Source organism: Magnolia sinica, chromosome 18 (assembly GCF_029962835.1).
Source record: "Magnolia sinica isolate HGM2019 chromosome 18, MsV1, whole genome shotgun sequence".
Classification (NCBI taxonomy): Eukaryota; Viridiplantae; Streptophyta; class Magnoliopsida; order Magnoliales; family Magnoliaceae; genus Magnolia; species Magnolia sinica.
In genome coordinates, this window is record NC_080590.1 from 41,509,872 (window position 1) to 41,520,392 (window position 10,521).

Below are 10,521 nucleotides of genomic sequence, written 5' to 3' on the forward strand. Positions count from 1 at the left end.
GTCTGCAGTTGGATTTGGATGTATATGGAGAGAGGAAATGGCATCGCCGCCTGTAGCATCCCTTCCCGCAGCGCTCAGGTTTGTACTAGCAGAGATGAAATATCTCTGGTATGGTCCTCGATCAGTGACGTCCATCACTGGCTATTTACCCATGGATGCAGCAGGTCGAGCTCCATTCATCGCCCTACGGGGAGAAGGTAAGCTCCATTATCTACATGCGGACCACTGTTCTACTCCTGAGGTATGTCTCCCTCACCCTGATTTTCTCCCAATCTGTCTCCTGCTTAGGGATCAGTCGTTTCAGGAATGCTGTCTATATCAACACTTCAATCGGATGCAGTCCCGTTTTCAAAACTTGTAAAACTTTTGATGAATCCATGTTTGGAATTAATCTCTTTGAAATTGCAAGTAGTCGAGTTCTCAAAATCCATCCGACTCCCAGGATGCTTTGCAATGTGAAGGTTCGGTCGTCGGATCTGTAGGTTCGCATGCATGCACGATTAACGCCTCTTTTGGTTAAGATCAGGAGATGGATTGAAAAAGGATTTGGTAATGAAATCCATCGTAGTTGGACTCTACACAAAGACGATAACATCAATGGGTATTTCATACCATATCAGTGGCTGTTGGAGAGGCTCGACTTCTTGCATGACGACCGAAATGGTTCGGTTTATACATCGCGGATGGACATGGTGGTGCATTAAAATGGATTTAGCTCACTGTTTAGCAAACAAAAACTTCTATAGCTTTATGTGTTGTTATTCTTTACATATTACTTGATTACTGTTACTGCCTTTCACTTTTGCCACCCTGTTATCAGCACCGAACAATTTGTTTTTCGTGAAGTATAAAGGATATTCGTGTCGTTGGAACTGCAACTTCATATAAGTTCCATATATTTCTTTTTATTGTTTTTTTTTTCTTACTATGGTGAAAATGAAATGATAGCTGTTTTGTATTACCAGCACCACATATCTACACCGACTGGTTGATTTCGATTTTCCGACAGATTTTTACTTTGATGGCTTAGCATATCAAATTTGTACAGAGGTGTCCTACTTCTCAGTATCACAATCACTAGTTATACAGTTAGGAGAAGCCTTGTTTGAGAGGTTCTGATAACACAGACTTCTATTGCAAGTCCCCATGTTTGGGATGCACTTTCTTCGTATTTATTTCTGTTTACTGAGGTTGCATTGTTGTAGGGAATCATTATGGAATCGCCAAATAAAGAGTAATTGATACAGTAAGAAATATTTATATTTGCCAACTAATTGATCGTTCAGGCAGTGGATAAAATATGCAATATGGAATAACTATTTTAGTTTCACAGTTCATTTATCTTTCAATTGATTTGTGGATTGTTTGAACTTGTGTACTAGTACTAAACATGGCATGATAAGGATGACAACGGTTTTACTCTTCACTTATTTCTACCTTTCACTTGAGGAAATCCTAACATATAAATTAATTTGCTTTTATGTTCTATCTTAATTTCAGGTGACCAGAATTTTAGAAACATCATGCGCAGGTACACCTGTAATATCTTCGATTGGTTTGTAGTAGTCTGTGTATGTTGATTGTTTTTGTGATCTCCCACTACGGATTGCGTAACCATCCATTTGCTTCCACATGATGGACACTGCTAGTTCATCTCTATCCCATGTATTTGTTCAATGTGGATGGACATTAAACTACTACTCTTAAGCATCTATTTGCATCCACATTATGGACACTTGCTAATTCATTATTTGACATCTTCGGTGTGTTTTCATACCAGGTGTATTGTATCTGTTTTGACAACATTGGCAGAAAAATGTTTATTCAAAATGCAATTATTTTTTCCGAACATCATATGAACTTATTGATGTCGTTCTTTGAAATGTTGAGATTTCGAAATTAAAATGTCTTTCCTCTTCTTTTTTTCTTTTTCATATCTGTGGGTGAAGAAGTTCTTATATGGGATCTCTATTAGCAGCACAAGTTTCGTGGATGTGTCTTGGTTTTCATTACTATGATCACTTATAGTACATGATTGTCTAGTATGCATGTGGTATATGTTTCATTACAAATTAGGGGATTGGGGCGGTGATTATATGGAATATTCAATCTTCCCCAAAAACTCCAATAATTTTTATAGCGCATGCGAATCTTGCGATGGGCAGTCTGTCCTTGATGAAAAAGTCTAGAATGACTTCCTCTTGGAGCTGTCCATTATGCATCGTTGGAGTTGTCCATCCGAGCAACATGTGACTTTCACATCATCAGTTACAACCACAACCATATCATAAAGCCTAAGAAAGTGATACCATAACAACCATATCCGCTTTCAGAGTTTGAGCCACGCAATCCGCTTTTTCATAATGGACCTCATAAATCATAATGGACCTCACAAAGTTTACCCACTATGGTGACTGTAGTGAATTACCACGCAATTCGCTTTCAGATAGAACGAGGCCATCAAGATGGAAATGGATTTGCTACTCCCCCAGCCACTAGCCTAGTGGCTGGTGGTCAATGCTCTGTGGGCGTTCATCCATTTTTACGTGTCATTTTAGGGCTTCATTCCAAAAATAAGAGGGATATAAATATCAAGTGGACCACACCACAGGAAAACAATAGTGATTGAATGTCCACCATACATTAAAATCCTCTTAAGGCCCACTATACTGTTTATTTGACATCCGATCTGTTGATCAGGTCATACAAACCTAAATGAAAGGGAAAAAACAAAGATTAGTTTGATCCAAAACTTTTATGGGCCATAAAATTTTGTTGACCATTCAACACTGTTTCCTACAACGTGGTCAACTTGAGATTGGGATATACCTCATTTTTGGTCTATTACTATGTAAATACTCATGAAATGAATAATAATTATCATTTCACCCGTTTGAAAATTATCTGAAAATCCACCGTACTTTTTACCTCAATAATCGGTTTAAAAGAGTTATTTTAAAATTTTGGACCCCAAGGTTATGTTTATGATAAATCCATTCTGTCTAGTCGTTTTAACACAATATTTTAAGGCATGAGCCAAAAAATGAGGCAGATTGAACACTCAAATGGCCCACACCAAAAGAAACAGTGGGCCTAAGAGTTTTTTAATGGTAAGTGTTTGATTCCCTTTTTCTAGTGGCATGGTCCACTTAAGCTTTCGATATGCCTCATTTTTTGACTCATACCATATATTCATCAGGCATAATAGATTAACTATGTGGATAAGTGATACGTACCATGGTAGGTCCCACAAATACGTTGTGGTGTTCTTGATTTTTGTGTCAAAGATACAGATCGTCAAATCAAACATTGAAAAAAGCGAGGTAAATACTGAGGAAATAATTATTACATATTTTCATGGTATTTATCACTGTACTAGAAAATCAAACAAGCCCCAAAATGATCTAGAAAATGAAGGAAGAGATGGATGAAATACATACATCATAGTGGGGCCCACAGACCATCAGCCATTGGCCAGTGGCAGGCGGAGTAGCCAATCTATTTCCCATCGAGATAGACTTACTTTGTTAGTGGGGAAGCAGACTAGTTGGTGCACCACACACCAGCTATATGGCTGGTGTATTGACGTTAGCAAGTTCTGTAGGTCAAATCATGAGATATGTGTTACATCCAGACCGTCCCCCAATTTGGGGAGCTCATCTTAAGGCTTGAATAGAAAACTAAAATAAATCTAAAGATCAATTGAACCACACCCCAAAAACTAGTGGGGGATTAAACATCTACCATTAAAACCCTTTTGGGGTCACGATAGTTTCAGATTAATATAAAATTTATTTTTCCTCTTCATTCATGTATTTTCAAATGTATTAATAGATTGGATGGAAAATAACCGTTATGGTGGGCACTACAAACTTTTTAATAGTAAAAATCATTATCCTCGGCAGTTATTTTTGGCGTGTTCCATTTAAGCTTTTAATATGATTAATTTTTGTCTAATGCTATAAAATGATTAAAATAAATAAATAAACAGTATGGATATAATAAATAAATCATTGCGAGGGCACGTAGCTTTAATCTCATTATTTAAATTGTTTGTGAAACTTGAAAGTCGAGGTGCGTCGGCGCTCGCATAACCGGATCAGCTGGTGTACCAACAGACCACCAATGTAACTGCTGTGGGTATGTGTCCTGCGAAGACAGCGCCGACACTCCTCGAGCTCGAGTTCACTATCGGTTGAAAGGAGGTCAAAATTACATGGGCCACAATAATATATTTATTGTATCCACACCGTTAATTCACTTGGTGAGATTATCTTAGAGCATGAGCTAAAAAATGAATCTTATCCAAAGCTTAAATGGACATACAGGAGTTGGGATAACAATTTTCACCAACATTCGTAGGTCACACCATAACATTTATTTTCCATCCAATCCGTTCATAAAGTTACAAAGATCTAGATTAATAGGAAAAACAAATATCATATTGTTCCAATACTTATGTGACTCCTAAAAGGTTTTCAATGATAGTTATCCAATCTCTTACTACTTTTTTCAGTGTGGTCCACTTGATCTTTAGATAGCTCTTATTTTTCGGCTCAAGCGTTAGGACGAGCTCGCCAAATGAATAGATGGTTTGGATACGAGGCATACCTCGTAATGGGACCCACGGAACTTACTGACGTAAATACAGCAGCTTTACAGCTGAGGTGTGGTACACCAGCTAATCCGCTTTCCGTTAGTGGGTTCGTTGGGGCCACGCGGTCATTATCGTCAACACATTTATTAAACATATTCCGCCGATCTCTGCCTATCGTAAGTTTTCTAATGTTATTTTATAGGAAACCAGCCCACAGTTACCTTTAACGTGGTTTTGCCTTTCTTTATCTGGTTTTGCAAATGCCTTATCGGTTGGGAAAGGCCACAATTCGGCCCATTGCAAGACTAGACACATACCAAAACCTGTAAAAATACTCATTCAATTTGAGTGCAGAAGCGACGGCCCAGATAGGAATCTTCAATTTTTCTCTCCTGTCTGATTTTTCAGGTGCTCTATCGTAGAGATGGAGGAACAAAAATAGAAGCATGAGTAGGACATACACCGAGACGACGAATGCAAATGTCCAAGGATCATCTAACGATCCAACGGCTGAGATGGCTGTTTCGACAGTTAGAAAACAGATGGCTAATATGGACATGACGGAGAAGGCGCCTGAATAGGGTTTGGGTGGGGGTTCTTTGGTCGCGGTGGGAAACTGTTTTAACGTGTCCGACATGATGAGCGGCTGAAATGTATACAGGAGGCGAAGTTGCAAATGAAACGAGCGGGGAATATCAGTACCCATTTGAGATATTTATATAGGCAAATGTCCGTCTGGTTGTGTTTTTTGTATATATGATCAGTGTCCAGTTTTGCGTCGATTGTTAGTCACGGTTGCCCCTCGAAGCCTCCGTCTGTCCCGACCTCTGAATAGGCAGGTGCATACCTAATCCTCACCCGCATCTTAAACGTGTGATATACAGAGCAACAACTGATGTACTATTTACATGTGTATCAAGATTAACATCATCACCACCAACAACAACAACAAAAACAAGAACACGACAACAAAGATGATGACGACGACAACAGCAGCAACAACGATCTCTCTCTCTCCTAACATGAATATCCTATTTAATGATACAAATATTAAGTCTATAGTTATAAAAACAAAGCTATGTAAATTAATCAAAATAAAACGAAGGATTATAGAACGAGGCCATGCGTTGGAAAACTCCATGATGCATCGTTGGAGCTGTCCATCCCAGCAACATGTGACTTTCACATCATCGGCTGCAACCACAACCATATCATAAAGCCTACGAAAGTAATACAACGAAGATATAATAATATTTCGAAAAAAAAAAAAAAATCACCACCACAAGGGAAAGTCATTCTAGACTTTTTCATCAAGGACAGACTGCCCATCCCAAGATTTGCATGCGCCATAAAAGTTGTTGGAGTTTTTGGGGAAGATGAAAAAGAAGTAAAACCCAGAAACAGTACTGAAGGCAGCCATTCCCCAGACAATATACTTCATCTCCATAATCATAATCGTTGTAATAGGATATACAAAAACAATGTTGGGATATGCAAAAACAACGTTGAGTGCAGTGAGTATAGCCCAAATAGAAACTTTCCATATCTCTCTCCTGCCTGAATTTTCGGGTGTTCGATGGTAGAGATGGAGGAAGAGAAATAAAAGATTGAGTAGGACATAAACCGGGAGGACGAATGAAAATGCCCAAGGATTATCTAATGATTGGACGGCTAAGATGGCTGTATTGACAGTTACAACGCAGATGCCTAATATGGACGCCAGGAAAAATGCGCCTGAATTGGATTTGGGTGATGGGGGTTCTTTGGGCGAGGGAAGAGGCTGTTTTACGGGGTCTGACATGATGAGCGGCTGAACTGTATGCAGGACGCGAAGTTGGGAAAGAGCGGTGGAAGAAGATGAACTGCTGAAATGGATGTAGGGGGGTAACTGCTTTTATAGGGTGGTTTCGTAAGACTGGTCGTGTTTAATTGAAATTTTGTAAAGATGATCAGATCGTCCAGTTATGCAGAGATTGTAAATCATGCAAAAGTATTTTCCCATCCGGTTTTGCAAGGTTGAGTGCGAATCTTGCAAACGTTTTCGACAGACTGGGCACCCCGGACGCCGCTTGCAAAATGGACGCGTGGCTCGGTGGTCCCTCTGCATTGGGCCCACCTTGACCGTGACGCGTATCGTCGGTTAGAACCATTTCCATATATATATAATTGGATTTCCAAGAAGGAAGCTAGATGGGGCCCTCCATGTCGTTGGTTGTGTTTGGCATCCCAATTCAGTCCCCTTAATTCAAAATAGCTATGCATAATATATAATATATTAAGTGAGTGTTTAAATTTAATTAGTTCATTATATTATTGACTCCTGACCATCCCATCGATGCAGTTGCCATCTACTGGACACTTAGTGGCCCACTCCGAGGATGGTCCAAATGACCATGCATACATGTGTATATGCTTATCAAAACGGGTGCACAACTGCATCGGATCTTGATATCCAAAGTCACCGATAACAAGAGAAAGATATAAAATAGCAAAAGAGCCTTGGGCGAGGATAAGGTTCTGCCCCCACCTGTGCGGAGTTCGTCGGGACAGACAGAAGCTCTGAGAGCACACGCCTATTGCAAAAATGTGGTGACGATTTGCAAACGCGTCATGAAAAATGGAAACAAGTTATGCTCTGAAAGACAATGGGCTCTGTAAAAAAGCTGCCTTCACATGCAAAATCTTACGACATGCAGTCCAAGCATGGTCCATGTTAAGGTAAAATTTCAACAACAAAATAAAGACGGCCGATGCCCTGATACGAGGAATTGGAGGCAAACAACTTCTCATCTACTATGTCAGCAAAGCATTAGTCCCAGTTGAGACTAGATATCCCGATGTCAAGAAGTTCATGCTCGCCCTAATAGTATCAGCACACCAACTCCGCCCTTACTTCTAGGCCCATAACATCTTGGTCCCAACCAATCAACCCCTTCGCCGGTACTCTAGAAACCTAAGGTCTCGAAAAAACTAATGAAATGGGCAATCGAGCTTGGCAAGTTTGATGTCAAGTATCGACCCCAGACTGCTATAAAAGGCCAAGCAGTGGCCAACTTCATCGCTGAATTCACCACCACCGAACTCGAAAACAACCCAACGAATTCAAGGACATGACTGACCCCCACGTATGGACGCTTCATGTTGATGGGTCGTCCAACTCCAAAGGCGGCAAGGCGAGGATTATTCTTATCACACCTGACCAGACCTGTACCCAATATGCCTTAAGATTTGTATTCCCGATGTCCAACAACGTGGTAGAATACGAGGCCCTTCTTGCCATGCTCAGATTGGTAAAGGCAATGGGAGCTCGAATATTGGAAGTGTATGGCGATTCCCAGCTCATCATCAACCAAGTGGCTAATGAGTATCAAGCCAAAGGGGAGAAGATGATCGCCTATCTGCAAAAGGCAAAAGAACTCCTCGGGCAATTCACCAAATGCGAACTCAGCCCGATCTCTCAAACCCAAAACTCCAAAGAAGATGCCCTGGCAAAGCTAGCATCGGCAGCCGATGACGATATCGCCAGATTTATCCCGATTGAGTTCCTGCCTGAGACTAGTATCAATCAATTTAAGCCAGAGCAAGTGCTTACCGTTGTCCCCACTCTGAGTTGGATGGATCCGATCATTGATTACCTTCGGGAGAACAAGCTTCCCGAAGACAAGATCGAAACAAGCAAAATTCGAAGCAGGTTGGCTTGGTATACCATGGTAGGAGACATTCTTTATAAGAAAGGGTTCTCTTACCATACTTGTAACGCCCCGAAATTCGGGAGTTAAGCAAAGCTCAACTCCCGAGATCCAACGCATCACTTATGCAACATAGATAATGATGTTTGTATGTTGACCATATTAGTGCATTAAACATGAGAGGGATTATACCAAATCAGCATATCATACTCCAGAGTTAATGTAATTAAGTAAGCGGAAGACTAAGATAAATTTATAAAGTATAAATGTGTTTCATAACCTCCAGAGTATGATTGTGTTACCGGGCTGAATATATACAAGTGTTGTTTCAAAATATACAAAATGTCATGGTGTGAATGTTCGACTAATCCATATAATCCCGGTGATGCAGCTTTAGGTCTACCCAGACCCGCCTGAGAGCTGCATGTAGGAGAACTCCTCCTCCTAGTTTAAGAAATGTAGCTCCGTCGCGTAAGCCTCATCGTCATCTATAATTAAAACAAAGTCTGGTTGGTGTTTTAAAACATCGTCCCAGAGTGGGAGTGAGTAATCAACTCAGTGGTATTATAAGGCAAAGGTTAACATGTTATCAATTCAATCAAGCAGTAATGATAAAACAATACAACAATCACTTCCTAATTACTCTTATTAATGCAGGAATGATATGTAGTAATGATGCATGCCCTCGCCTGCACTCCCTCAGTGACTTCATCCAACGATCGCGGATGACAAACTCCCTAAACGTGCGTTTCCTTGCCAAAGTACATGCAATGCGGTGCATGATCTTGTTAGCCAAGTAATTGATTAGGCTTATTCATACAGCAGATTCGGGAAGCTAAGGTACCTCCCTTTATATCATTTACCCAAACGGAGATACATCTAAGGTCGTCAATCCTAGTTAATCACATACGATAGGCAAGTTATAGGACATCACTCCTAATGAAAACAGTGAATAGGTAAATTTAAGTGTTTATACTCGAGGTCACTACGGGAGGCTCGTCACCTGAACGTAGGCTGACAGCTCAAATACGGTGTTCCATACACCACCATATTTGGCTCACGAGTTTGGGTTGCTCACTGGTCACTACAGGAGGCTCGTCACCCCAGCGTAGGCCGACAGTTCGACCACGGTGTCCCATACCACCATGCCCAGCTCATGAGTCTTAATGGATCGTGGTGCCATGGTTGAAATAAGTTTTACATTGGTAAGTGGTACCTTAGATTCAAGTAGTAGTGTCCATACATGGTAAACATATAATAGACCAATCGGGTTATTTGACAAGTGTGATTGGTACGAGCGCACGCTGAATTAATTGACATGGAGCGCATAAGCACTCCACGTGGCCTAACCACTGTCGACAATCACCGTACAGCTCGGATTCATCGAACGTATCAAATGTGACAAAACTAGTTCGACCACTCAATCGAGAACCGTTACCGATTGCCTGGACTACGTAATAGTCCTAATCATATTAAGATGCAATAGGTAGTTAAATGTGTTAATTATAATAGTATTTAACAAATAATTCAAACATAATTCTCATTTGAGCATTTTATCAAACACATTGAACATATTGTTATACATATGCATTTCATCCATAAATCATATAGTAGCAATTTACATTATATAAAGGAAACTATAGATATGGATAAGGTAGTTGAGAATCCTATCTCAACACCCTTATTAAAAGTAATTCATCAAAAAATTTCTCATTCAGACATTTTATCAAACACATAAACTACATATTACTACATACATGAACTAAATTAGTTATAGCATATATTATGGGAAATCCTTTCATAAAGGAGTTGTCATACATACAACAAACATGTATTCTAGATTAATGGTCTTGGCAAGCACAAATCATAATTGCAATTTCATTCAAACATTTCAACAAACACATGGAATGCATTATATATTCACATATTTCACACACATGTATAATTTATCAAATACATTATAACTAAGATCATATGGCAGCAATCAAGTCAGACATAAATTATTACTGACATTAAAAGCCTTGAAAACCATAACCTAAATGTTTATAGTCCGCACCTTTCGTCAGAATACTGGATTCAGACGCAATTCAAATCCTACGTTACCGTAACTGGAACAACGGGTACCTAAATCATGAAATAGGTTAGCTATTTCACTGATTACTCTATCTAGATTTCTAAAGCAAGATTAGGGTTAGGATTTTTTACCCAAATCGTAGTTAGAAAGGTTCGTGTAGC

The 10,521-nt window shown here is 39.8% G+C and overlaps 1 long non-coding RNA gene across 1 annotated transcript; it reads right to left on the minus strand.

Moving 5' to 3' along the window:
* Nucleotides 1-5,608: 5,608 nt before the first annotated feature.
* LOC131233635 (uncharacterized) lies at nucleotides 5,609-6,475 on the minus strand. Its single transcript, XR_009165305.1, has 2 exons — nucleotides 5,875-6,475; nucleotides 5,609-5,791 (listed from the first exon to the last, which is right to left on the minus strand). It is a non-coding gene; the product is annotated as an uncharacterized LOC131233635 (long non-coding RNA).
* Nucleotides 6,476-10,521: the final 4,046 nt, after the last annotated feature.